We start from the raw sequence: 26,430 nt of genomic DNA on the forward strand, positions 1-26,430 counted from the left end.
CTTTAAAATAAAAATAAGTATAAAAATGCATATCAAATTACTTGAATGGCAAAAAGTAATTACTTATAAAAAAGAAAAAAAACAGAAAAATTTTAAATGACATTTCACTGAAACACTTGCTGAAAAACGAACACAGACTAAAGATATGAATTTAAAATAACTAACAAAATAAAGTTAAATTTCGAATGAAAATAAAAAATGCAATAATTTTATATCTTCGTATAATTCCAAAAAGTTGATTTTTATCCTTCCAAGCTCACAGACCCCTGAAAATTTTCTAGATCTCTTGGGGATTTGTGGATCCCTTATTAAAAACCACTGAACTAGATGATGTAAGTTGATGATGACACTGCTCCAAATTTTTCATTTCTTCGTTACTTGTCGGTTACGTTTTTTACTCGAACTATTAATCAATCATTTATTTCATCAGTTGAAAGTAAAAACACGGAAAAATTCCTTACTTGAAATAAATATTAATAGCGCAAATAATGATGACCTTATTATGTATAGTATAATGTTATATAATATAATTTGTTTGTATGTATAATACATTTTTAATGTATAATGAATTAACATGATAGCAATCATAGCACAATTTAATAATTCGCTATTATGTCAGTTTTGTTCTTTGTCATTTATTTATCATAAACCTGGTTTTGAGGTCTAAATAAAAGCTTTTTTATTCTTATAATAAAATTCATATAGAAAATCATGAAATCGAACTCGAAGGTTATATATCTTTCAATAAATGACATTGGACCTCACTGCGATTCGATCTCGTCACGCTCTTGTAGTGATTGCAATGTCCCTAGTGGTAATATTTTCTCTAGTTGATTTTAGCAAATATCGAAGATTGGTAGTCGAAAGACCAGGTAATCTACCGGCTTTAATAAGAATGAAATTCAATAATAAACGAAAAATAACAATAGAGATTTATTGTTAGAATGTATTCTTCACGAAGAAAACTTTCGCTCGCAATGTTTCAATTTGGAGTTTTAATTTTATTTTTTACTTCTCAACAAATGTCAAAGGCTTCACCAATTTATTATAGACACTTGGATCTAGTCAAACACGGGACAGAAGACAAAAACTATGCTAGTATGTTCCGTGCGAGACAAAGTCCCAAAGAATTTCAAACGTTTTCCAAAGATTACAGCTACATACCGTATTTGTATCGACTGTTGTCACGTTTAACGACCAAAGGTGATATAGGAAATATAACACCCGAAAGAGAATTCCCAATGACAAAAATAACGACAGAAGCCAATTATCCATCAAAGACACAAACAGATTGGCTGAAACTAGATTTGGAATGGCTAAGAGATAAAAAACTAAAAGAATTACAAGATCTCGAGAACCAAAGCATGGACGAGTTTGTATCAACTAAATCTATTGGAATAGATATTGATACAACTAAATCGGAACTATCGCCTACCCGAATTATATATGGCTTTCTAATTATCTCTATTATAATAGTTTGTGCAACATTCGTCCAGTTGTGTAGAAGATTCTCCTCTGAACTGATTTGTTCGCCAAATCCAATCAGAAAATCTATTGCACAGAAACTATCACCATCAGAATTGGCGGAAACAACTTCATTAATACAGGAGACTAGAAAAGAAAGTATTTCAACAAGTATATCGTCACTTAATTCAGAAAATTCGTTCATAAATGTTAAAAGGAAGATCGAAGATTTGAACAAAGAAGAAACCGAACAGTTGATCACCTTCCTTACCTCTTACTATAAACCGGAACCATAGATAATTTTTAATAATCGATAACGAGTCATTAAAAATTTGGAGACATAAATGAAATAATTCTGAAGACTTATTCGAAAACTGCTTGCGAGAACATTCTCCTCAACTCTATATTTTGAAAAACTAAATGACCTGCGATACAGTCACGTGATTATAACGCCATCGCTCCGCCCAACAAAACAATACCTGTTGCTGAACCCACGCCACTCTGTTCGTTCGCTCCACCATGTCAACGTGGAAGAAAGGCATCCCACCTGTCTATGCAGCCTACCCAAAAGACAATGATTTGATAGAACACAAAGAGAAAACGTCTCCTATTGAATGGGACCCATATGAAATGAAACCAGCGGACACTTGAACATGGAAACAACAAACTATTGAAACAGAAAACTGGAAAATATTGTAGAGAAATACAGAGAAATCTGTCACCAACGGAAACAGAATTCGAAGATCAATCGGAAGAATTGGATATTCTTTGCGAAATGATCAGGAAAGGCTTTGATACAAAAAGATTTTTCGAAATTCGAGGATTCTGCTGCCTCTGCGTCAAGAAATTTGGAAGAGAATACGACATTTGTTTACATGCTAACAGACAGTTTGCGGTGTATGGAACTGAGTTAAATATAAATTTACTCTGAGTAGAACAAAAGTAAAGATTTGGGCAGTTTTTTTTACGATTCGTTTTCACAATGGTGCGAGAAAGAATTCGACGGTTGGACGAAATTAGAGAAACACAAAGCTAAAACCGAAAGTGGACAAAAGTTTCCAGAACTGATTATGAATCGCCAATTACATCTCGTTATTTTTGTGAAGAAAAACAGTTATTTTTCTTATTCTAAATTTCGTTTTTTGAAGACATTTTACTTATAGTCTGCATCAGTTTTGAAGAAATTTTTTAATATATTAACGATATTAAATATACAATTTTTATGAAATATAACCAAGAGTGCCAAAATTGTAATGAATAAAACACCAAAACTCCACGACTCCGACTCCACAGCCCTCGTAAAATATTCTATGGGAGAAAGAATGTTCGACTGGAAGAAATAAAATCCTCTTTCCAAGTTTTTTGAATTGTTTTTATGGTTATGTCTTTTATATAAAACTCTTTTATACGTGACTAACTCAAATTTATCTACTAAAAATAAAGTATCTCAAATTAAATTGGAAGGATTTATTAACGCAAGATATTAAGGCTTACGTGTTAAATGCTACCAATAATTTAATTTATTTTTGTATAGATTTAATATGTTAGTGACTTATTTCTATTCTATCGCCATTGTAAATGTTTTAAAAATATTTTAAAGTTCGAACAAATAAATTTTAATTTTATTTTGTGTGTGTGTTAATATAAAGGGTTTAAGCCCTTGTATTTTGGGTATCATCAAGTTTATTCTATCGAATAATCAGTAAATACAGTATAGTTACTAGTCATATTACTTTCATTGTTTTGCAGAAAGATGTAAACATCTTGCTGCAAAATTTCTGAATACTCATAGTATAAAAACGAATAAGTACAGTGTCGGTTTATAGTAAGGTCATATGACCTCCGAAATCTGTTCGTTAACACTTTTTGTCTCGTTAATATTTTATTATAATTTAAATAGGTTTGTTATACAACAGTCAGTAGAATGAAGATAAAAAAATATGAACGTCTACAGGAGGTCGGATGGCCTTGCATTGACTGGAAGCCATCCGACGAAGGGGCTATTTATTTTATAATCCGCTATAATTAATTACACATGCTCATTTAATTACATGTTTTTACAGCACGTGTCGTTCACTGCGACTCGTAAAAATGACACCTGCAGGTTAAAGTACATCTGTGACGCAGTAAACAAGTAAATAATAGATCAACATCCGGCCCTTACAGTTAGGGACTAGGGCGACTTGGGTAGGAGTAACATAAGTAACTAAATTAATTAAGAAAAAACAACTACAGATGACTTAGCTCTATTGGATATTGGAGACGTGTACGAATACGAATCGTACAAGCAAAAAAAAAAAAAATTAAAAACAAAAGAAAAAGGTGGACAGGGTGCGCACGATATTCCCGGACAAAGTTAGTAGTTCACCCGGACAGTGAGTCGATTCCCGGACTGTCCGGGTGAAAACCGGACGGGTGGTAACACTAATACACGGTAATGTTATAGTTATTTGTAGTATGAACATTGGTTCCTCATACCATTTGGTTGTTCCATTTTTACATATGATAAATTACACAGAATCTGATGAGAGATGATTCTGTGTTTGCCGGTAACTCTGGCATCTGCTTCACTATCATTGAGTGATTGCATTCTCAGATTATCTAATTCGTAGTCACTGTCAGGAAGAAAAATATTGTCATTGGAGAAATTGTCATTTTTCTCCAAAAGTTCTGAAGATAAATTCTCATAAGCAATAGGATAATGATATGTCATTTTATATTTATTGAAATAACTTAACTTAATAAAAGTTTTAGATTTTAGAAACAAAAATGAGAAGCATGGTACTTTATTTGCTGAATCCTGAATTATGTGGAGTTAAAAACATTCAGATATACTTAGGCACCTGCTCANTTCGGAGATTACCTGCTGCAAACAAACTTATTGAATACAAACATTACCTTTTTATAATATTAGTATAGAAGTATAGATAATAATAGTATTTTTTTTAAAACAAAATGTCATAACAGCTAGCATCATACACACTGTAATCAATTATAGTTAAGAAAATAAAGTTACATTTTAGTAAAATTTTGTAATAGCCGGGGAAGTTAGGCAACTCTTTGCTTAATTAAGTAAAAAATAAATAAAACAAGTATTTAAGATAACAAAAAACTTTAATTGAACAAATTCAATTAATTATAATTAGTGGGATGTACTGTACAATATCATTCATTACTGATGAGCCTGTTGATCACAGCACATTTTCTCAAATCTTCGAATCAAATTGGACGCAGCCACCACTCCTTCATTGGATCCAATTCTTGTATTTTCTAATCTGAACATTCGGCACAGAAAGCAGTAAACAGCATCCTTTGTTTGTGAATAAATCAACACCTGTCAAGTTTTTCACCATTAGCTAATATTTTATTGTAATGATATTCGCTTAATCGCCATCCATTATCATTTACGGGAAAAAATCAACTTTAACTCGGATTGGACCTTTTAATTAATACAATCTCAGTTTGGTCTACATCAGTAATTGTTAATGGCCATAAACCTGGGTCATTTTGAGTACAGTATTCAGATTTTCAATTCTGCCAGTTATGGATGTAGACATAGACTCAGATACATATTCTTGGCTGGATAGTGTTGACAGAGGTGGCGGCGGCGGTGGTGTAAGAGACAATGATGATGTTGACTCATTATCCTCGCTATTATTACTAGGTGACAGCAGCACTCATGACGATGTTGAAGGAATAATTTCAACTGGGTTAGGGTTACAGTGCATGTGTCACTTTCAGTCAATAAAGGGTTTTTAGAGGTTTCTTGATCATCATTTTTTATATACAGTCGACCCCCCTATAAAACTGTTGATTATTCGGTTTTATATGAATTCCATGTTGTACGTTCAGGGCTCACGTATTTGTAAAATCTAAGTGACTCGTACAACATGGAATTCATATAAAACGGAATAATCAACAGTGTTATAGGGTGGTCGACTGTAAAGACCCTCGTAGATTTTCTTCTACCTGCTTTCTTTTGATAGCTCGTTTCCTTTTTGAATTACCTGACTCAAATTTTCTATCGGCATCACGTTTACGCGAACTCATTTCATAAATCTTGTTTCTCACATAAAACTAATTCAGAAATAATTTACAAGTAGTTTTACACAGTTTTTTTAACAATTCACTCTTTACCATAAGTACTGTTAATAATGTAAGATTTTATTAAAACTTAATATTATTTAATGTTTATTTACCTACTAAAAGATATGTGCCATACAAACGATTATGTAACGCATATAGCTGCTAGCAAAATAAGCGTCAGGTGACAAGAGTTGACGAACGAAATGAAACACGGGGATACCCCGAGCATAAATCGTAAACACCATGAATCACGAAAGTAACAAAACTGCACGTTCAAGTGGATTTTCTAAGCGCGAGGTACAGGATTCAAATAGTATTCTAACAAATTTTTCAAATATGTTTTACAGTCAAATTACAAAAAATATTATTCACTGATAAATTAATTAATTTTGATATCGTTAATCTCACATTTGTATGAATGTGAGATTGAATAAATCTAAATGAGAAAATTTTATTTAGGCACTTATTAATAATAATATATACTGTACTATGAATTAATCAAATTTATTTTATTGTTATAACTAATAGCTAAGGATAAAATAAAAAGTTTTAAATATCAACTTTTTTCTACTCGGGTTGTTGCGCGAGGCCCCTGCAAGAGCGAGCCCCCGGCCAATTGCCCTGCTCGCCACCCCCTAAGGCGCCTCTGACCTTAATAGCTGCTAAGCTCCATTCATGCTCAGTCAAAACGGACCAATATTGAATGTATTTTCCTTTCCAAAAAATGAAGAATTGCGACAAAAGTGGATACCAGCAATTTTCTGTCAAGATTTGTGTCTACCAAAAGCTCAAGGATAAGATAATGTTCTTCTCTGTTACTCTCTGTACCTTAATCCCAAGCACTTAATATAAGTTTTGTTATATATTATAATTATAAATAAATATATATAATTAATATACTGCCGGAAAGGGACGATATGCTAAGTCCACTGTATCATTAGGACTTATCACAATAAGACAATGCAGTTGAAATAATACTTATATATTGTTTTATTTATATAAAAAAATTAATTTATGCATTATGTATAAAAGTTACCATATTGCTTCATCTCAAAATGATAATCTAATGACATAATCGTTTTGGAAAAATAAGTTACATTGTTGGTTACATATAGCATTCCAGAACAACAACACCATAACTATCTAATATATTGCATGGTATATTTACATATATATGTAGCTTATTCAAGTTAATATTATTATTCTTGTTCTAATCATTGTCTTGTGATTATTTTTATATTATTACAGTAAGGTTTTTTATATACGCACACAGGTTTTTGTGAGTTAATATTTATATTCTTTGTGCTACTCTCTGGCAGTATACTCATGTATCTGGGATTTTTCCTCTTTTCAGGTGCTGTCCCTTCACAGCTACCTAACTGTCCTCAGTACTTATCAGAACAGACATCTGCAACTGCAAAGGAACCACCAGAANATTGGAAATAGTTTTTGCCTTGGCATTTTCTACATAATTTTTTTTTTTTCTTCTATTAAATAAATTATTAGCACAATATAAATATGCATTTATTTATTTAGAGAAAGGGGTTAGTCACACTTATAGTCATGGAAAGTGGTTGATAGTGTAGAAGAGATGGTTAATAGAGGTGGAAGTGGAAGAATGGATATCTGAATGCCAAGCTGGGTTTGATATACAGAAACAAAAAGGGTTAGAGTTGCTCGTGCAAGATTTGATGGTTATGAGTAATATTATAAGGCTGTATAAAGCAATGATTATGTGTGGTTATTGGCAGGCGCCAAATCCGACAGATGGTGCTGTTTTTGAGCCAAGATGGCTGCCGAAAGAGGTATGGAGCCGACCATGTGTTTGTTCAGTGCCTGAGCCGATTCAGTTTCTATCGGTGACAACTACTGCGAGGAATAAATGGAGAACAAATCATTGAGTTTATGTCAAATTCTAGACTACCAGTATATTGGTGACAGGAAACGTCTTATAGAAGGTGAAGCCGTTTTGGATGCTGGGCACATTGTATTTTGTGGATTAAACTAACAACAACACCGAAGTTCATGTTGTTGCTTTAGTGTTGCAATCTCAGATATTGGCATTTTGATACATCTCAATTTCAGGGAGAATGCACGTGCAAAGCAGGGCTGTCTGGTTTTTGTACACATGTGATAGCATGTTTGTTACACATTAATAGGTGAGAACTATTTAAATATTTTAAGCGGTATACACCATGTTCCAATATAAAAACATAGTTTTATTTATCATAATAGTTAAAATTAGTGCCAATCTGAAGGCTGCCCTGCTGAGTCATTCAGCACTTACACAACATAGGCCAGTCAAAAGTTTGTAGCACACATTACTGGTATGTTTTGTATTTTTGTGTATGTCTCATATATCCAAAACGGCTTCACCTTCTACAAGACAACGTTTCCTGTTGCCGATATAGTCTAGAATGATCGGTTCCTTACCTGTTTCGGCAGCCATCTTGGCTCAAAAACAGCGTCCTCTGTCGGATTTGGCACTTGCCAATATACAGTGGTGAATTACTTAAGAAATGTGATGAGTCCAAGAATGCCTTGTGGACTATCTTGTTACAAATAAGCATGTAGATTGATTGGCCAGGTGAGCCCCTCTCATGTAAGTTAGTGATAAGTTGAAGCCTGATATTGTCATACTTGGTACAATTGTAAATTGTGTTGGGGATCCTCTGCTTCCAGATTTGAGCACGATAGTCCATCCCCAATCTTGAATTTATGAAGATAGGTGTTGAAATTGCTATGACCAGTCATCTGGTTGAGGTGGAAAGAGGGAGAGAAATGGTTGGTTCTTTTAGCAGTTAAGACATCTGACATGAATTTTTATGTTATTTATTATGCTACCAGTGATGCTATTGTCCCATTCAGTTTACCACCTTTTGGATGGATTCTGCTTAAGAATTGTTTTTATCCAGGAGGGGATATCAATATGGATTGAAGTTATGAGGTTAATGAGTTACTTGTTAGATATTTTCAATGGGAAAAGAATTGAATTTACTCTAGTCCAGGAACTAGTTTATTCATTATTTTTTGCCATGTTTTTTGACAAGACCAAAGCATAATGAAAGATTAAATTTAGCTTTTTCCTATGAAATTGCAGTTTTAATAATTGAGTTGTAGATTGAAAACACTTATTTTGGCATATATGAATATAATTAACTGATAGTAATCTATCCCATGCCCAATTAATTACTAGGCATGTGAAACAGACTTAGATTCTGAAATTGGAAAGAATTTATATCTGCAATTAGTTTTTAGTTTATGATGTAAAATTATACAGATGCCTTCAATCTAATGCATGTAATGGCCAATGTCTTAATCTTATGATATATAACCAACTAAAACAACAAAACGTTTAAATGATGGTATCTTGCAAACCCTTGTGCATTGGCAAGTTACTTCACCATGTATTAGTCAGATAAATGTACTATAACACATTAAAAAATCAGTTCTAGGAGGGCAAGAGTTGATGGTTTCATAAAAATATTTTACACTAGGAAAGTTATGTAACTTGCTGCTAATGTTTTTAAATTTGATAATAAAAGTTTAATTTACTGTACATATGTTAGGCTTAAAGACTGAAAATGTTCATTGAGCAAAAAAATTGGCTGCAGCATGAAATTTACATTGTGGCACTTTCAAAAGGAGGCACATTATCTTATTGGTATATTGAATAAGATCAGAAAAATTTGTGTTGAGATTCTTTAATAATCAACCAAAATGTGATATGGCAAAATGAAAATGCTGTGTTATTGATGCTTATTAATGCAGCCTTAATGCAATTTGATAAAAATTGTGCAAACATAAGAAACAAATTTATTTATTTAGAATAAATTCTAATTCTGCATTGAGAATTACAGTAGAGTGTCGTTTATCCAAATCAATTGGGGACTGGGGTTGTTCGGATAACTTATTTTTCGGATAACCGATTATGTACGAAAAAGTACATTAACCTATCCCGTGTTAAAATTTTAATCCGTTGCATGTCGATTTGCGTTGATTTTTCGTCGATGTTAAGTCTAATGTAAACTTTTTAAAATAATAATCGTAGCTATTGAATCATTAAAAATTATTTCTTTATTTTTTACAAACAAAATAAATATATTTAAAAATATAAAAACAAAAAAAATTATACTTTAGAAGTTATCTAGTATTAAAAACGTTCGATTGAACACGACACAGTCCTCAGAAAAACACCACACAAAAGTGACAGTGCTTCCAGCTAAAACACATACACAAACATAAAAAATATTGGAGTAGCCCAAGATATAGCCAAAGATTGCAGCGCCACAGCACTAGCGAAAATTTAAATTTGCTGACTGGAATTCTTTCGGATAAATGACGCTCTACTGTATACTGAAAATGAAAAGTTAGCCTTGTTAATCTTGTCTAAACCTTAAATTTTTAAGATAACTTCTATTTATCATTACTTTTTACTAATACTAATTAATACAAAAATTTGTTTGGAGTTAGTCTCTACGGGAGAGTCATTATTGAAAATAAATTTGCAATCAGTTGACAAAGTGACTTAAATCTACAATATCTTTTTAGGTATCATATGTAAGTATCAAGGATTCATAAACAAAACAATTGACAGCAAATATTCTTTTATAATTTTATAAAAGAAATTTTATATTACTATTGATTTTTAATCATATAATCTTTGGTGATAACTTTCACTAATGAGTATTTTTCTAATAATAAACATTGTTCAGAATTCTTAAGGGTACTTTAGTCCTTTGGAAGAAATTATACATAAATTATTAAAAATATCTGTGCAAAAATACATAACAAATTTTTACACAGATATTAATGCAGCCATGTTCACAAAGCATTGTGGCATTTTTACATTGCCAGATTGTGTTTTAGTTTATTAAAAGAATATGACATGAATTTCATTCTGTAGTCTTATTGGATATGCAAAAATGCATTGTGGCTAGATCTGAGAAGTGAGNTTAAAAATTATTTCTTTATTTTTTACAAACAAAATAAATATATTTAAAAATATAAAAACAAAAAAAATTATACTTTAGAAGTTATCTAGTATTAAAAACTTTCGATTGAACACGACACAGTCCTCAGAAAAACACCACACAAAAGTGACAGTGCTTCCAGCTAAAACACATACACAAACATAAAAAATATTGGAGTAGCCCAAGATATAGCCAAAGATTGCAGCGCCACAGCACTAGCGAAAATTTAAATTTGCTGACTGGAATTCTTTCGGATAAATGACGCTCTACTGTATACTGAAAATGAAAAGTTAGCCTTGTTAATCTTGTCTAAACCTTAAATTTTTAAGATAACTTCTATTTATCATTACTTTTTACTAATACTAATTAATACAAAAATTTGTTTGGAGTTAGTCTCTACGGGAGAGTCATTATTGAAAATAAATTTGCAATCAGTTGACAAAGTGACTTAAATCTACAATATCTTTTTAGGTATCATATGTAAGTATCAAGGATTCATAAACAAAACAATTGACAGCAAATATTCTTTTATAATTTTATAAAAGAAATTTTATATTACTATTGATTTTTAATCATATAATCTTTGGTGATAACTTTCACTAATGAGTATTTTTCTAATAATAAACATTGTTCAGAATTCTTAAGGGTACTTTAGTCCTTTGGAAGAAATTATACATAAATTATTAAAAATATCTGTGCAAAAATACATAACAAATTTTTACACAGATATTAATGCAGCCATGTTCACAAAGCATTGTGGCATTTTTACATTGCCAGATTGTGTTTTAGTTTATTAAAAGAATATGACATGAATTTCATTCTGTAGTCTTATTGGATATGCAAAAATGCATTGTGGCTAGATCTGAGAAGTGAGAATGTATTATGGTTGTTTTTTTTTAATGAGCATTTTCAATATTTGAGCTATATATATAGCTCAAATATTGAAAATGCTCATTAAAAAAAACAACCATAATATTTTTAAAAAAACAACCATAAAAAATGTATATATATATATATCTATTTTTTTTATTAAATGCTTTTATTTAACTTGTGTGTTGTCTCCTCAAAGTTTCAGCCTTCTAAATCTGATGACTGCATTTTAATGACTTCACCTCCACTATCTTCCCTATTCTAAAACACAATAAACATGACAAAATATAAAATTTTATCATGCATATTATTTACCATAATGTACAGTACATATTTTAATAAACCCTTTTCTTGTAACTATTCTTTTGGGTTGATGAATCACCAAACGATCGCCTAAATATCGGGCTATAATATGGCTAAATAATATTATAAATAAATAATAATAATTATTTATAATTATTAATTTACTTAAGAGATGGCGCGTAACGTCTACCTCTAATGTCAAATTACTTTATACCAATCATTTAATTAGCCATATTATAGGCCGATATTTAGGCGATCGTTTAGTGATTTATTGTATACTACTCGGGCTTTGTGTTGTTATGATTTTGGGTTGATGTAGATAGTCAGAAAACTCATTTATTTTCTAGTATTTAGATTTCTAGTTTCAACAAATCCTTTTTTTATGTTTGTATTCTAAAATGTTAAACAAAAAAATGTAGAGGTGTAGGTTAAAAATGGATTTTATTCAACTTTTTAACTTATCCCTTACTTTAATTATTTGTATTGCATGACTATAGACCATGTCACATACTGTTGTATCAATTATTAGTAGTGCAGTGGACTTCTATTAAGGCTATTACTTTCTGTAAATTTATGATAAAACTATGAAGTACACAATTTAGTTTAGACCAGAAATAGAACATTTTTAATCTTGTATACAGTTAAAGCTGTAATACAAAAAATTTGAAATTTTATAGATGTCATACATGCTAATTATGTTTCTATATAAATTTTGTTGTAATATGCTGTCTACTTTATATTAAAATACTGATTTCTCTAACAAAAATCAGGGTCAAGAACAGAGAATAAAAAAGAGGAGATTTTCCTCCGACTTCACTCATTGATTCTTCTCCTATATGAAGTCATCTAAAAAGAAAAAAACATGTCTTCTGAAGGTAAGTAATTTTTATTTTAATATTAACAAATGTACTTTAGAAATATGATTTTTATAAAACTAATTTTAGAATGCGATTTTGACTACAGAAAAAAAAAGTTCAAAGAAACGAGGTCCTAAACCCAAAACTACAGAGGCCTGTGAATCTAAAAAGATGAAGTATGATCTCAACCTAACACAGAACAAAAGTAAGGCGATAAAAATCCCTGATTTTAAAGTTAAAATTAATGAAACAGAAACAATAGACAAAAGTTTCAGACAAAAGGTGACAGCATTAACTTAATAGTTGTTCTGCATGTGGGATATTTGTTTTGATATATTTGAGTACTTGATTATTTATATGGTATTTTACTTTAAAAATAATTATCTGCTATAATTATCTTATAATAATGGTGTTTTTTCATTTACTGCTTTATGATGATTGGAATCTTCAAACATAATAGAGGAAATGTAGTTAAAATCTGGGGGGGGGAAATAATTTCATAATTTAGTCTTATTATTTTTATTTTAAGATGATGGGTTATACATATACAGCAACAGCACAAAATTCTGATAGTATTATGGCTGACTGTGAAATTCCAAAAAGGCCATTAAAATTCCATCTGATGCTGGACCAATGACCTCACTATTAAGAGAAAATAATAATAGTAAACAAATTATCAATAATAATCAATTACATCTGCTTATTAACATTTAATTTTGTTAGTTTGAAAACCTACTTCATTGATACTGATCATTTCACAAATATCTAAAGATAATAATTGAATTTACTTAAATGAAAAAAGAATATTTTTTATACACTTAAGTAAAACTTTATTAAAATCCTAAATCAAACATCCTAACTTAAAAAAAAAAAAAAGTTAAGTTCTAAATGCTAAATTAAAAAAAAAAAGCAGACACATCAGCAACTATTTTAAATTTAAGTAATGGAGACTCACATAAAAATATAATTTTAAACTCCTTTAAAATTATATTTTTATGTGAGTTTCCATTTCTTCAAATTGAAGAAACTCCTGGGAAATGTCATCTTTAGGTATGACTTTATGCAAAGTATTTTCATTATTATCCAAAAGGACCACCAGAGGGCTAGATGTGGTCAAATATGCTACAAGACATGTAGAAATTGTGAAAGTTTTAATCATTGTTTTATTGTGAAAGTGCTGTAGCCTGTAATAAAAGGTCGGCTTTTGATCATATTTTAACTTTGTGATAATTTTTAATGGACTATTCTTTGATGTCTTTTTGTTTCTTCAAGTTATTTCACTGTTACTTCTGATTTGGTGAAAACAGGAGAATTAAAAGACTTTAAAATTATATTTTTATGTGAGTCTCCATTACTTCAAATTGAAGAAACTCCTGGGAAATGTCATCTTTACATATGATTTTATGCATAGATCTTAACTTTTATACCCAAATTTGTTTTTACTACTAATTTATCTTCAGGGATGATTTTGAAGAATTTACTTGATTTAATCTTTAACAGCAGTTTCAGTTCAATTGAAGAAAGGGTAGTAATTAGTTGCAAAATAAATATATTTATCATTTCGTAAGCAATTCTTCCTTTGCATATTTTTGTAGAATATTATGTACATGAAAAAGCATTTTAAGTTAGACTTATATTAGTGACGAATCTTTACGTCACTGTTGTTTGCATTTTGACGAAACTTCATGGTTTTCCGAACAAATATAACACGCCAAACCTTTTTACCTTGAAGTATATAGTATATACTATCTGATCGATGTATAGATTTTATGAGTAATACTACAAACTCAGTGCACATAATTGTAGATGAGATAAATTAATAGAAAATGCAAAGGCAAAAAAAGTAAAGGCATCACACTAGCATACAATTAAACTTCATTATATTTGTACTTGAAAATAAATACTTAAAAACTTGTATTTGTACCTAATTGACGGAAATATTTATTAAATATACAAATAATCACTCAATAGATGCGGGAAAAAACATTCATTATATTTAACGCAAGAATAGACTTTTTTTGTATTGTATTAAAGTTTTTGTAATAGGAAATTAGTTGTTGAAACTCTACGTAACATAATTTAAATATCATTTATAATACGTGACAATTAATATGGGAAATTATTATTATGAAAATATTTATCAAATAATATATTTAAACCCTCGCAAAACTTCACATACGTTTACCACATCGAGTGAATAATTTAAACAGATAATAAGTTGAAGTAGTATTTAAAACAAATCTCTTAACCACAGAAGAGAAACGTTGTTCTATGGGCCAGTCTAAAAAATATATGAATGTATTTGAATTTTTTAACAAAAATATTTTTATCCGGAGTCTGAAGGTTTTTCTATATTTGACTTTTGTAGAGAAAATTTCACGACAGTGTTTATAAAATGGTTTTTTTTCCAGTTAATTAAATTCTTTGAAGACCCATTTAAAATCAGATGATCTTACTTTACAGTAGTGACTTTCTAGTAAAGGATGATACATACATTATTAAAACTTAATTAAGTATAATCCGTTTTAGAAACTACTGACAAGGAGAGCCTACGGCTTTGGGGTAACGGATTTTGATGATCTTTGGTTTAGAGGTAGTACACCATGTGAGTGTACTACCTGTAAAATACTAAAGTGCAATACTCAAATATAATCAAGAAAATCGAGCTTAAAGTTTTTTAGCACTTTATATATAAATTATACGTACTTCTATTTGAGCGTCCTGTGGCAGAGTGGTAACGAGTCCGATTCATAAGCTTGAGTTCTCGGGTTCGATTCTCGCGTATAATTTTTTTTTTTAATTCATAAATACTTATAATGTATTTATTTATTTACTCATTCATTTATTTCTTATTATTTATTTATTTTAATTTAATTTCTACTATTCCAAGTCTAATATTTTTATACTTTTGTTGACAATAACGGCGCATTCTTGACACCTATGTGTCAACTTTCCCATCTAATTGTTATCACTAACGGTGACCGATCTAATTCTCACTAGGAGCGTTTTTCTATCAGAGTTCTTTTTCACTCACTCTTTAACAGTTCGTTTCTAAATTTCGACACGAATAGACGTATTTGTGTAGTAAAACTTATTTTGAAAAATTATTTTATAATCGAAAAATGTCATCAAGAGAAGCAAGTTCTTCACGTTGTGACGAAAAAACTGTTGATGATAACTTTTTATACAGTGATGTAAAATACTAACTTGTAAAGTGCAAAACTCAAATATAACCAAGAAAAACGAATATAATTTATTGAAGCAATATTATATAATTACATATCATTGTCAGATGTACATGATCGTGAATGATACTTATGATAAAAACATTCAAAACAAAAATTCTGTCTACACCAAGAACAACAAATAAATGCTGCTTTTTTAAAAGGTATCATCAACAGTTTTTTCGTCACAACGTGAAGAACTTGCTTCTCTTGACGACATTTTTCGATTATAAAATAATTTTTCAAAATAAGTTTTACTACACAAATACGTCTATTCGTGTCGAAATTTAGAAACGAACTGTTAAAGAGTGAGTGAAAAAGAACTCCGATAGAAAAAACGCTCCTAGTGAGAATTAGATCGGTCACCGTTAGTGATAACAATTAGATGGGAAAGTTGACACATAGGTGTCAAGAATGCGCCGTTATTGTCAACAAAAGTATAAAAATATTAGACTTGGAATAGTAGAAATTAAATTAAAATAAATAAATAATAAGAAATAAATGAATGAGTAAATAAATAAATACATTATAAGTATTTATGAATTAAAAAAAAATTATACGCGAGAATCGAACCCGAGAACTCAAGCTTATGAATCGGACTCGTTACCACTCTGCCACAGGACAGTCAAATAGAAGTACTGTACGTATAATTTATATATAAAGTGCTAAAAAACTTTAAGCTCGATTTTCTTGATTATATTTGAGTATTGCACTTTAGTATTTTACAGGTAGTACACTCACATGATGTACTACTTCTACACCAAAGATTGTCAAAATCCGTTACCCCAAAGCCGTAGGCTCTCCTTGTGAGCAAATCCTGTTAGTATTAATGGCGTGTATTTTAAGGCTTTTCAGTTGAGTTTCTAAATAATATGAATCGAAAAACAAAATTTAATAATACAAATACTGCTTTTTGTCTACAATCGAATTGTTGTGTTAAACTATTTGTCAGGTAGAGATTCAGCAGTAGAATTATGTATTTCATGATCTGTCAACCATATGCTGATTTAATAATTCAGTTGTAAAGGAATACCACTCTGACAATATACTTTCATTATTACTTTGATTATTGATTTAATTTAATGTGATTAATTCAGTATCAGAACATCAATGTTGTGTGTTTATTTTGTTTAAAGCACACTCAGTCAGACATAACTGTTTAGTTGTGACAATATCTCCATATGCGTTGTAAATAGTCGTAAATCTGGAACAAATTTTAAATCTAAACTATAACAATAATTAAATTTAATGTTTCAAACTTTGAATTACTATCAAACTTTGTTGCACGTAAGTTACTTAATAATAAAATAACCAATTATAATGTAAGAGCTATGTCGATGTCAGATGTCAGATGTCAGATGTGTGCTTGTGTGATCATACGGACGAGGGTCAAGGCCCTCTAATCGTCAGATCTGTTAGACCTGCTCACTTTGTCACTGGATGGCTTATTTCTACAGAACCCGAGTGGTAAGATTCTGTGTGGGGTTGTGCATAAGGAATAAATAATGAGACTAGGAAAGTCCTCTTTATATAGAAATCGACAATTTAATAAGAATTAACAATAACACAGATAATAAACATACAGATGAGTAATATGGAAAATACATGAATTATATCCTATCGTTAGCCTAGGATCAATCTTTACAACCGAGAGAGCGAGCTTACAATCAATTTAAACCAATAATACCTTGGTCTTGTTTGGAGCATGACTCTATTTATAGACAGGGGATTCAGAGGAGTAGCCATGATTTGATGAGGGCATTCAGAGGAGTGCCATATGATTTGATGATATTGACTTGATCAAGTCAATATCATCAAATCATATGGCACGTCCTTCTCTTAGTTGAACTGCCCCGAGTGTATTCAAGCCACCCTTTTTATCATTGTTTTCTGCATCATCATTATTATCAGAAATTATGTGTCAATTGACTAGATGGTGTGCAAAATTCTAAGATAAAAGGTGTGGAGGAAGGAAGCAAAACATCCTCATTTCTTGCTAAATGTATCGTGATAGAGCAGTTTTTACAGGTTGTTGAAGTTTATTACCTTTACAGGTTATATTAATTTTATTCCTAAGTTTTATTATTTATAAACATTTTAAGTGAAAATTTAAGTAAATTATTTATTTAAATGTATTTAGGGTGAAAATTATGTAATTCATTTTAACAGTCCCTCCGGATTATCACACCACTTCCTTCCTTTCAAAAATCACACCATCTATTGACAGGTGGGATTTTTCTGAGTAGATATTACACTTACTTTACATTGATTATTATTATAGGGTTATAAACAAAATAGGTTATATGGTTACACGAAGGATAACGACTTGGTATCCCATATAATATAACAGTAAGTTACATATGACATAGTGTAAGAATCGGGGTTTAAGCATCAAAGTTGAATTGTTTTCCGACAACGGGAAAGTGAGTCCCGCTCACAGGGTCAGTGGATGGCAATTTAGGAGGGCGAAAATCGAGTGGGGGGTCGCGGATAAGTCGATAAGGTGTTGACAGAGTACGAGTAAACAAGCATGATTAAGATATAATATAAATTTAATTAGTATACACTATATAAAAAAGTTACAAATAATAAGAATAATAATAATAATATCAAACCGAAATTATAATAATGGTAGGTTAGTCAGATTATATCTCGGGTATTTCGACTGAGGATAGTCTCTTATCCTCCTTAATATTATTTTCAGAATTAGCCCTAGTCCACCTGAGAGAAAAGAGCGAGTTCTACTTACTAAGTTGTAGCTTGTAGAATCTAACCGTGTCGTCCGTCTATGGCTGTCAGCGATGAGGATAGTTAATCCGTTATTCCTTGCTATCTTGAAAGCCACCACGATAACTGGGCCGAGCCCTCTTTATACCAAATTTGAGGGGGTGAGAACTATGACGTTATTAATGATTTATCCGCACGCCTGCTAGTGTGTTGATGTTTAAATCTAGCTAGTTCAGACAACTGACTCAGAGAAGTTTGTTCAATTTATTGATATTGGTGTCAAAAAGATATGATTTTATGATATAAATTCCTATAGGTTTGATGACTCTCATCCATAAATTAACATTCATCTGACAATAATTTCTTTAACCTGGTCAACTATCTAGATACCGTTTATATCAAACGTTCGTGTTTGACTATGAACGAGGCGATTTATTGCCGCAACCACGTGTTACGTGCAACCAAAGAGGTGATAAGAAACATCTCTTATTCCCTTCTTGTTGATATTAAAGTCTATAGAATTACCTTTAAACAAATGGAAAAGATTTCGTTTATTGATAATTTAACATTCCCTTTTTTTTCTTATTCGAGGAGAGCGTCTCGGTCATTAGCCGCAGAGATTCTCCTTTTTTCCTTTTCAGAGAAAAATTCCGAGGTTTATACTGTTTTAAAACAGAAAAAGGGTTTCAGATCTTCACAATTATCATGACAAAATTCGTTTCTAATTATAGTTTATGTGTTTTAAAAAGAATCAAATATTATTTTTATACAGTCGACCCCCCTATAAGATCATTGATTTTTCCGTTTTATCTGAATTACATGTTGTACGAGTCACTTAGATTTTACAAATACGTGTGCCGGGCTGTGAACGGCTCACATATTTGTAAAATCTAAGTGACTCGTACAACATGTAATTCAGATAAAACGGAAAAATCAATGATCTTATAGGGGGGTCGACTGTATANTTAAAAAGAATCAAATATTATTTTTATAAAGGCTTTGTGTTAATAGCTGATAAAAATTATTAATTAAATAATTAACTTTAATTTTTAATTAATATTCTTGCAACAGTCACTTGTATTGTTTGGTAAAATTTTATTGCAAGATTTATTTAATGTTTACAGTACTGGAATTATACGCCCAAATCTTAAAAAGTAGTCACAGATTCTCTTTTTAAATTTCAGTCTTTCTTGATATTTTCAGAATATAACAGCTGGGTTACCGCTGTGTCTGGATTCGAATAATTTCCCTTCCCTCAGCTGTGAAAATAAAATACACGGCGAAAGTAACGCGATATCAAGTGTAACATATATATCGTGCTTGTTAAAGAAAGTTTGTTACCAAAATGATACGGCTAGTTTAGTGCAAATGGCAAACTGTCTTGCAGCACTAAGTTTTGCTAGAGTAAGGATTACCTTAAAAAATGTTAAATGTTACAGCAAAAATACAAAAATGTCTTGGTAGTATTTTTGTCAATAGCCGTAATGGACTTACAGATTGTAATTTAATCGATAATATTCTAAAATTAGATATTAAATCTGCTTCAGATAATATAGAAACGAATATTATGGAGAAGATAAAAACCAATTTCGTAACGTGATTAAAAATTCTTAGTGGAGATATGGAAGCAAAATGTGTATCTCCAATAAAAATATTATAAATTATTTAAGATGCATCTAGAGATATCTAGTGAGTGATGAATTGCTTAAAGTTAGAAAAATTTTGATACTTTTGATTATATAAGAGTTCGATTGGTCAACATCCAAGGAAAAGACTTGCTTTCATACAGAGAGCAAGTGCCTTCTTGGCTTGCCTTGCATTAAATTATAATTTTTTAATACTGTTAGGTATAGAATTCTATACTTGCAAAAATATGAGGTATAGAGTCTTCCATACTTTCCATAGTGGAAACGACACCCCTGTGCGAAAGAGCCTATAATACAAAATCATTTACTTTATGGTTGATTGTAACGGTATTGTGAAAGAACGTTTATGACAAATTATAATAAATTATATAATGGTTATNAAACATAAATATAATTCTACTGTACACAAATATATATTTCTAGCTGATTATATTCTTTTACAAACGAACATTTATATAACACTTTGAAAATTAATTTAATCGGGTAAAAATGCTATAACATACGTTCAATACCGAAACATTGAGATGCGATCCGACAATATACTCGATATATTGCCACATGACGTCCACATAGAAAAAAGAAAAACAGTCGTTTCAGCTTAAACGCATTTTTACGTTCTTGTTGTTGACTGAGTTCATTCAAATCTGTTCAAGGCTCATTCAATCAGCCGTATGTTCCGAAAAAAAATGTATTGTTAGCAGACGACACCGATCCCTCGATTTTGACACCACATGTATTATTTTGGAAACGGAAAAAATCCGTTCTACATACGCAAGTTTTCTCGCCGGGAGTTGCACCTTATATGATAAAAAAGGAAGAGAAAAGAAATAAGAAACAGAAAACCTTGGAAGCAATTTACTAAACAACTAAATTAAATAATTGCTCGTTTTCGCTTATATTGTGATATTATCACGATTTTCATAATTTTTTTCAAATTGCAGCTCAGTAACAAAATTTATTTAGTCGGAATAAATGCATTTTGTAAGTAAAAGCAATTTTTAATAACGTTTTTTACGATAAATAATTTTTTTAATAAAATTCAATGTATTGACAACCTAACGTGTAATAATAAAATTGATTTTTTTAAAGCAAAACCTTTGAAAATGTATTCGGAAACCTTCATTTTCTGTGGTTAAGCAGGAAGGGTGAAAATTAACACTTAAACACACAGGAAAATTAAGTTTGTTTCGTTTGAACGAAAATTAATGCTTCTATGTTTATAAAAGATCGAAATCAATCGGATATTTTTACGTTTAAAAAAATAACTTTTTCTCGAATATTTCACATTAAATAACCTGGTTTAGTATTAGCACTTATTAAACTGCTGGCTTTCTGTTTCTGTGTAAATAAACTTATTTTGTTTTCACTTTAAAGTAAGTTATTTTTTATTTGCTAATCAGGAACTACACTATTATAATAAGTCTTATATATAAACAAGTCTATAATTTTATTAAATTGCAAGCTAATAAATTAAATTAAACAAAACATAGAAGCCATTAATTATTCATAATTTTCGCTTCAGTTGTTCAGAAAACAATAGGATAATTCCTGTGAATTGCAAAAAACAAACAGTTTTGAAGGTAGTTAAAAGATGATTTTTCGTAAATTTTTATATTTTAAAATTTTAAAGTTCGTTTTGTTCAAAATTAACGTAATGCGGAAGAGTCGATTTAACTTAAAATTGATTAAGTTACAAATTAGCATAATTTAAGTGTTTTTAGTAAATTCGTTTTTAGTTAGAGTTTATTAACTAATCACTATAAATAAATCACAATTAAGTAGAAGATTCTACTTATTATAAGCAATGTTCCCTTTAATTATTTGTAGATAAGCGGAACATTTACTTCTCTAAGCAAAAAAATTTTTGCTGAGCAGATTCTGAGCAAAAAATTTTTATAAGCATATATATATGAGTATATATTATAAAGTAGAGATTAAAATTCATTTTAAAACATACTTTTATACGAAATATTAACTTTTGTCACTGATTTAATGTATTTAATGGAAATATACGCCGCTCTCATACATAGAAATTAGACTGAAATTCCTGTATCTCGATTCTCTCGGGTTAGCTAATCTTAACTTTAATGTCAGGAATTTTTATCTGCTTACTTTTCTCGGCTGTTAGATCCAATTCAAATCTTGTTTTTTTTTGTTTTCACCAGCCTCAGCTGTTTTGGGCTTGGGATCTCTTCTCTTATTATTCTTTTTTCGAAATCAAAATCAAATTCTACAATTAGTTTATAAAAAAATTATAATCTAAATTAAGGTATGTATGTATGTATGTATTATTATTATTATTATGTGTTGGGTTTAGTGGGTTATACTCGGTACACACGTGTGGCTGTGTACTATGCCGGACCAGAGTCAAGGCATAGCAACCAAAACCAAATGTCTTTTTTCCAAAAAAGACAATCTCTTTTCCGCTCACAGTTCTCAGCTCGATTTCGATTGTATCTATATAATTACATCGTAAAGGAAAGTATAAAGGTGATTGGTAGGCTTTAACTATTTGATCTCTCTTTTTCCCCATTACAGGTATAACCCTTAAAAGTGGAGCGGTTATATCCCCAACGTGATGAGAAGCAACCACATTCGAATAAATAAAAATTTCTGAAATTCCCGCAGATAATTCGATGGGATAGTCGCTCACATATTCACCTTTGAAAAATTTGCTTTTTTAGAATCCTAACAAATCTTTTAATTCGTTTTCGAATTCAATCGTTATATTTTCATGAACTTTTAAAACGATTTTGTTATTAGGTAGTAATGCTAATTTAATATATTTAAAAATTCTGAAAANAATTCTACATCTTTTTTATTACACGTGACCAAAATATGCTATAATATATTTAAAAATTATAGAATCGTTGCAACTAGGCTGCCTTTAACAAAATAATATAACCACTTTGTTTTACTTTTCCGGCTGTTATCAGGCTTGTCTTTCGTACGTGAGAGGCCCTGGCCAAGAAAAGCTTGGTGTCCCCTTAAGAAATTCGTAATGGAGGGTTAATGTTTATTGATTTTTTCAATTAGCTTTCTGTGCTAAACTTATTGTTATATTTATGTTTAATAAAATTTATCAAACATACCTTTTGATAGTTTACTATTTATAATAATTTTACTACTTGTCGTTTCGAGGTCTCGAATGTTAGGATGCCCCCTCAATATCTGGTTTTCCCTGGGCCCAGGCCCGTTAAGTCCACACCTAAAGATGGGCCTGGATGTTATGTTTAGTAGAAATATTTATAAATAAATTTTAACACGATAATTTAANTACTTATCCTATTTTATTAAAATGAATGATTTTGATATTTTATTAGATTTCTATGTATTTAAAATTACTGATACACGAACAGAATCGGTTAGGGGACAGGCCAGGGGAGATATGTTTTTCATGTTTGAAGTACTATTGTGACTAAATTAAGTATATTTAAGTAATGAATTTAAGTGACCATAAAGAAGATGGTGAGTTTTGAGAGATAATAACATTATTTCAAACAAATTTTTGAAAAACATGTGATTTTTGCTCATGGACGTTGAAAGTACCTCTTAATTTAACTTAGAATGACCCATATGTCTTTTAATACAATAATTTAAAAAAAAATTTTTAAGCTAATTATTCGAAATTTTTTAAAGTAATTTAAGAATTTCATTGAACAGAAAATATCTTAATTGAACAATTAAAAGGCGAATTTTATTAATCATTGAAATTTGCAATTAAACTACACATATATTCTTTGAACATAATATTAATTTTTGCAATAATTTATAATTTCATAGATATATTTTTAAATTTGTTTCGCACGATACTCTGTAATTTATAATATCATCAGTATTAATTATTTCTTGCAGGATAAAGACTTCTGCTTAATATTTCCTTTCTTTTGTTAATGTCTTTTACTGTGAGTGCCGATTTTTTAAGTTATTTTTTGTCCGATTTTTCTCATTTCGTACTCTCGTATTCTTTTCATTACGCTTTTTGTTCATTTATTATGTCATTCTTCTAATGTGTCTTGTATTTTCATTTTACTCTCTTATTTATTCAGTACACAAACGATAATTATCAATTTTTAAATAGAATTTTTAAATCTAATTAATTTTTTTTTTAAATTTCGATAAGCTGATGAGCAAAAACTTTAAAAAGGTATCTTCACCTTTATTTCGCCAATTTCCATTCGAGGTGTTTAAGCAGGAAAAGTGAAAATTGACCTCTAAACACATCGACTCCTAAAATTGGGACTTGTTTTGTTGACCCCTAAAATTGGGACGTGAACATACATTTTCGAAGATATTGCTTTCATACTTCAACTCGTCAATACATCGAATTTTATAAAAAATATATTTAGCGTAAATAATGTTATTTAAAAAATTGCTAATTATTCTTAGTGCAATTAATAAATTAAAAGAAGAAAATGAAGACGGGCAGGACACATTTTAAGAATGAAGGATAACAAGTGAACGAAAGGAATAATGGAATGAATAAAACACTACGAAAGAGGAGAAGATCGAGAAGAGAATAATTTTAATAGAAAATCAGGACGTCACAGTGAAAGAGACAAAAGAAAGGAAATTTTAAGAAGTCTTTATCGTGCAGGAGATAATTAGCACTGTTGATATAAATTACTGAATATCGTGCAAAGTTAGGTTTACATTAAACGAAGGAGTGTTTCACTTTTAATCAAGACATTTTCTGTTGAATGAAATACTTAAATTACTTTAAAAAATTTCGAATAATTAGCTTACAAAATCATTTCAAATTATTGTATAAAAAATCATGTAGAAAATATTTTACTACACATAACAGCTGAGAAACGAAAACAAAATTACAGTCTAACCCCGAACTTACGCGATAGGTGGGACCGAGCGGTAACCGCGTAAGTCGAATTCGTGTAAGTCGGGGTATAATTTCGCATATAAATACATACAAATAATTTTAATTCGGGCCGGAGACGAAAGAAAACAATAATTTTCAAAAAATGTTTAATAAAATCTTAGATAATACATATGTATAACAAATTAGGCCTATATTATTTTACAATTTTTCACATTTACTTGATTATTACGTCATAATTTAACATTGTTTCCATCTCAGCGATAATACTGTGACGTTTCCGTAGATATAACAAACACAGAAATAAATAACACAAAATAAATTGTAGCTATGTGTCGATTCCGCGCGACACATACGAACATGTAAGCCGAACAATAGTGTGGGGTGAGTGAGTAATCAAGGATAGCGTGACGCTCAAACAAAAGACGAATCGACGAGATTTGAAAATCGCGTAACTCTGGATACGCGTAAGTCGGGGTAGCGTAAGTCGGGGTATTACTGTATTATATTGTATTGTTAAAGGCAGCCCACTCGCAACGATTCTATAATTCTTAAATGGATTATTGCGGATTTTGTTCAGGTGTAATAATATAAAAATTGTAGAATTTCGAGATTTTATTAATTTGAGAATTTATACCGCACTTCATTAACTCTTAAGAGTGTTATAATCTATTTAATTATTGAACTCTCGGTTCTCGTTAAAAGAAGTAACTCGTATAGTAACCGTCACCACGGCAATGGCAACGGGAGGCGGTTAAAACTACACGTAGGGCCTGTGTAATTAAGTTATAGACCCGGTTAAAGGAAGAGTAACAAATAAACTAAGAATAATTATATCACAATAAATTATTTCATGAACACGAGCGTCATCATATAATCGCGATAGATTGATGAAAATAACAATAATAATGTCCCCAGAGTCCAAACGGTTAGAAGTTGAACGTTGAAATTTGGAAAACTGTTAGTGTGCATTCTCTCGACGTACCCTGACAAGGAATTTTCCTGATTTTCCCCGCGGACATGAGAGAGAGAAGGTGAAAGTTAGCGTCAAGAACACTGCTTGTATTGTACTATGTTAGACGCAGTTTTCTGAATTTTTGCAGGATATCGAACGTATTTTTAAACCCATCTAAAAATGCTCTAATTAGCCTCGGAATAGGAAGATCTAATTTTTGTAGTCAGTGAATACGGGTATGATCGGCTATATTCTAATAGAATATCAAAGTGAAAACACATAAAGAACCAGTTGAATATAGATCTTTAAGAATTAGACGGTACGACGGCAGAACCTTGCAATACAAAATTCTTCAGAAGATAAATTTAATTTGCTATTACTCATGATGACAAAGATTTTGTTGGATGTCCGAAGAAAGGGGGGGTTACGGAAATTTGGACAAAGTGGGACCATCGGGGAGGGCGAGTAAAAATTTCAAGAAAAATGTGCAC

At 30.5% G+C, this 26,430-nt stretch overlaps 1 long non-coding RNA gene across 1 annotated transcript; it reads left to right on the top strand.

The window, feature by feature from the left end:
* Window positions 1-10,793: 10,793 nt before the first annotated feature.
* LOC111614198 lies at window positions 10,794-13,399 on the top strand. The gene is made up of 3 exons (XR_002754889.1): window positions 10,794-11,003; window positions 12,467-12,571; window positions 12,641-13,399. It is a non-coding gene; the product is annotated as an uncharacterized LOC111614198 (long non-coding RNA).
* The last annotated feature ends 13,031 nt before the right edge of the window (window positions 13,400-26,430 follow it).

The sequence above is a fragment of the Centruroides sculpturatus genome, unplaced genomic scaffold (assembly GCF_000671375.1).
Source record: "Centruroides sculpturatus isolate CEXI.00-Female unplaced genomic scaffold, Cexi_2.0 scaffold1230, whole genome shotgun sequence".
NCBI lineage: Eukaryota > Metazoa > Arthropoda > Arachnida > Scorpiones > Buthidae > Centruroides > Centruroides sculpturatus.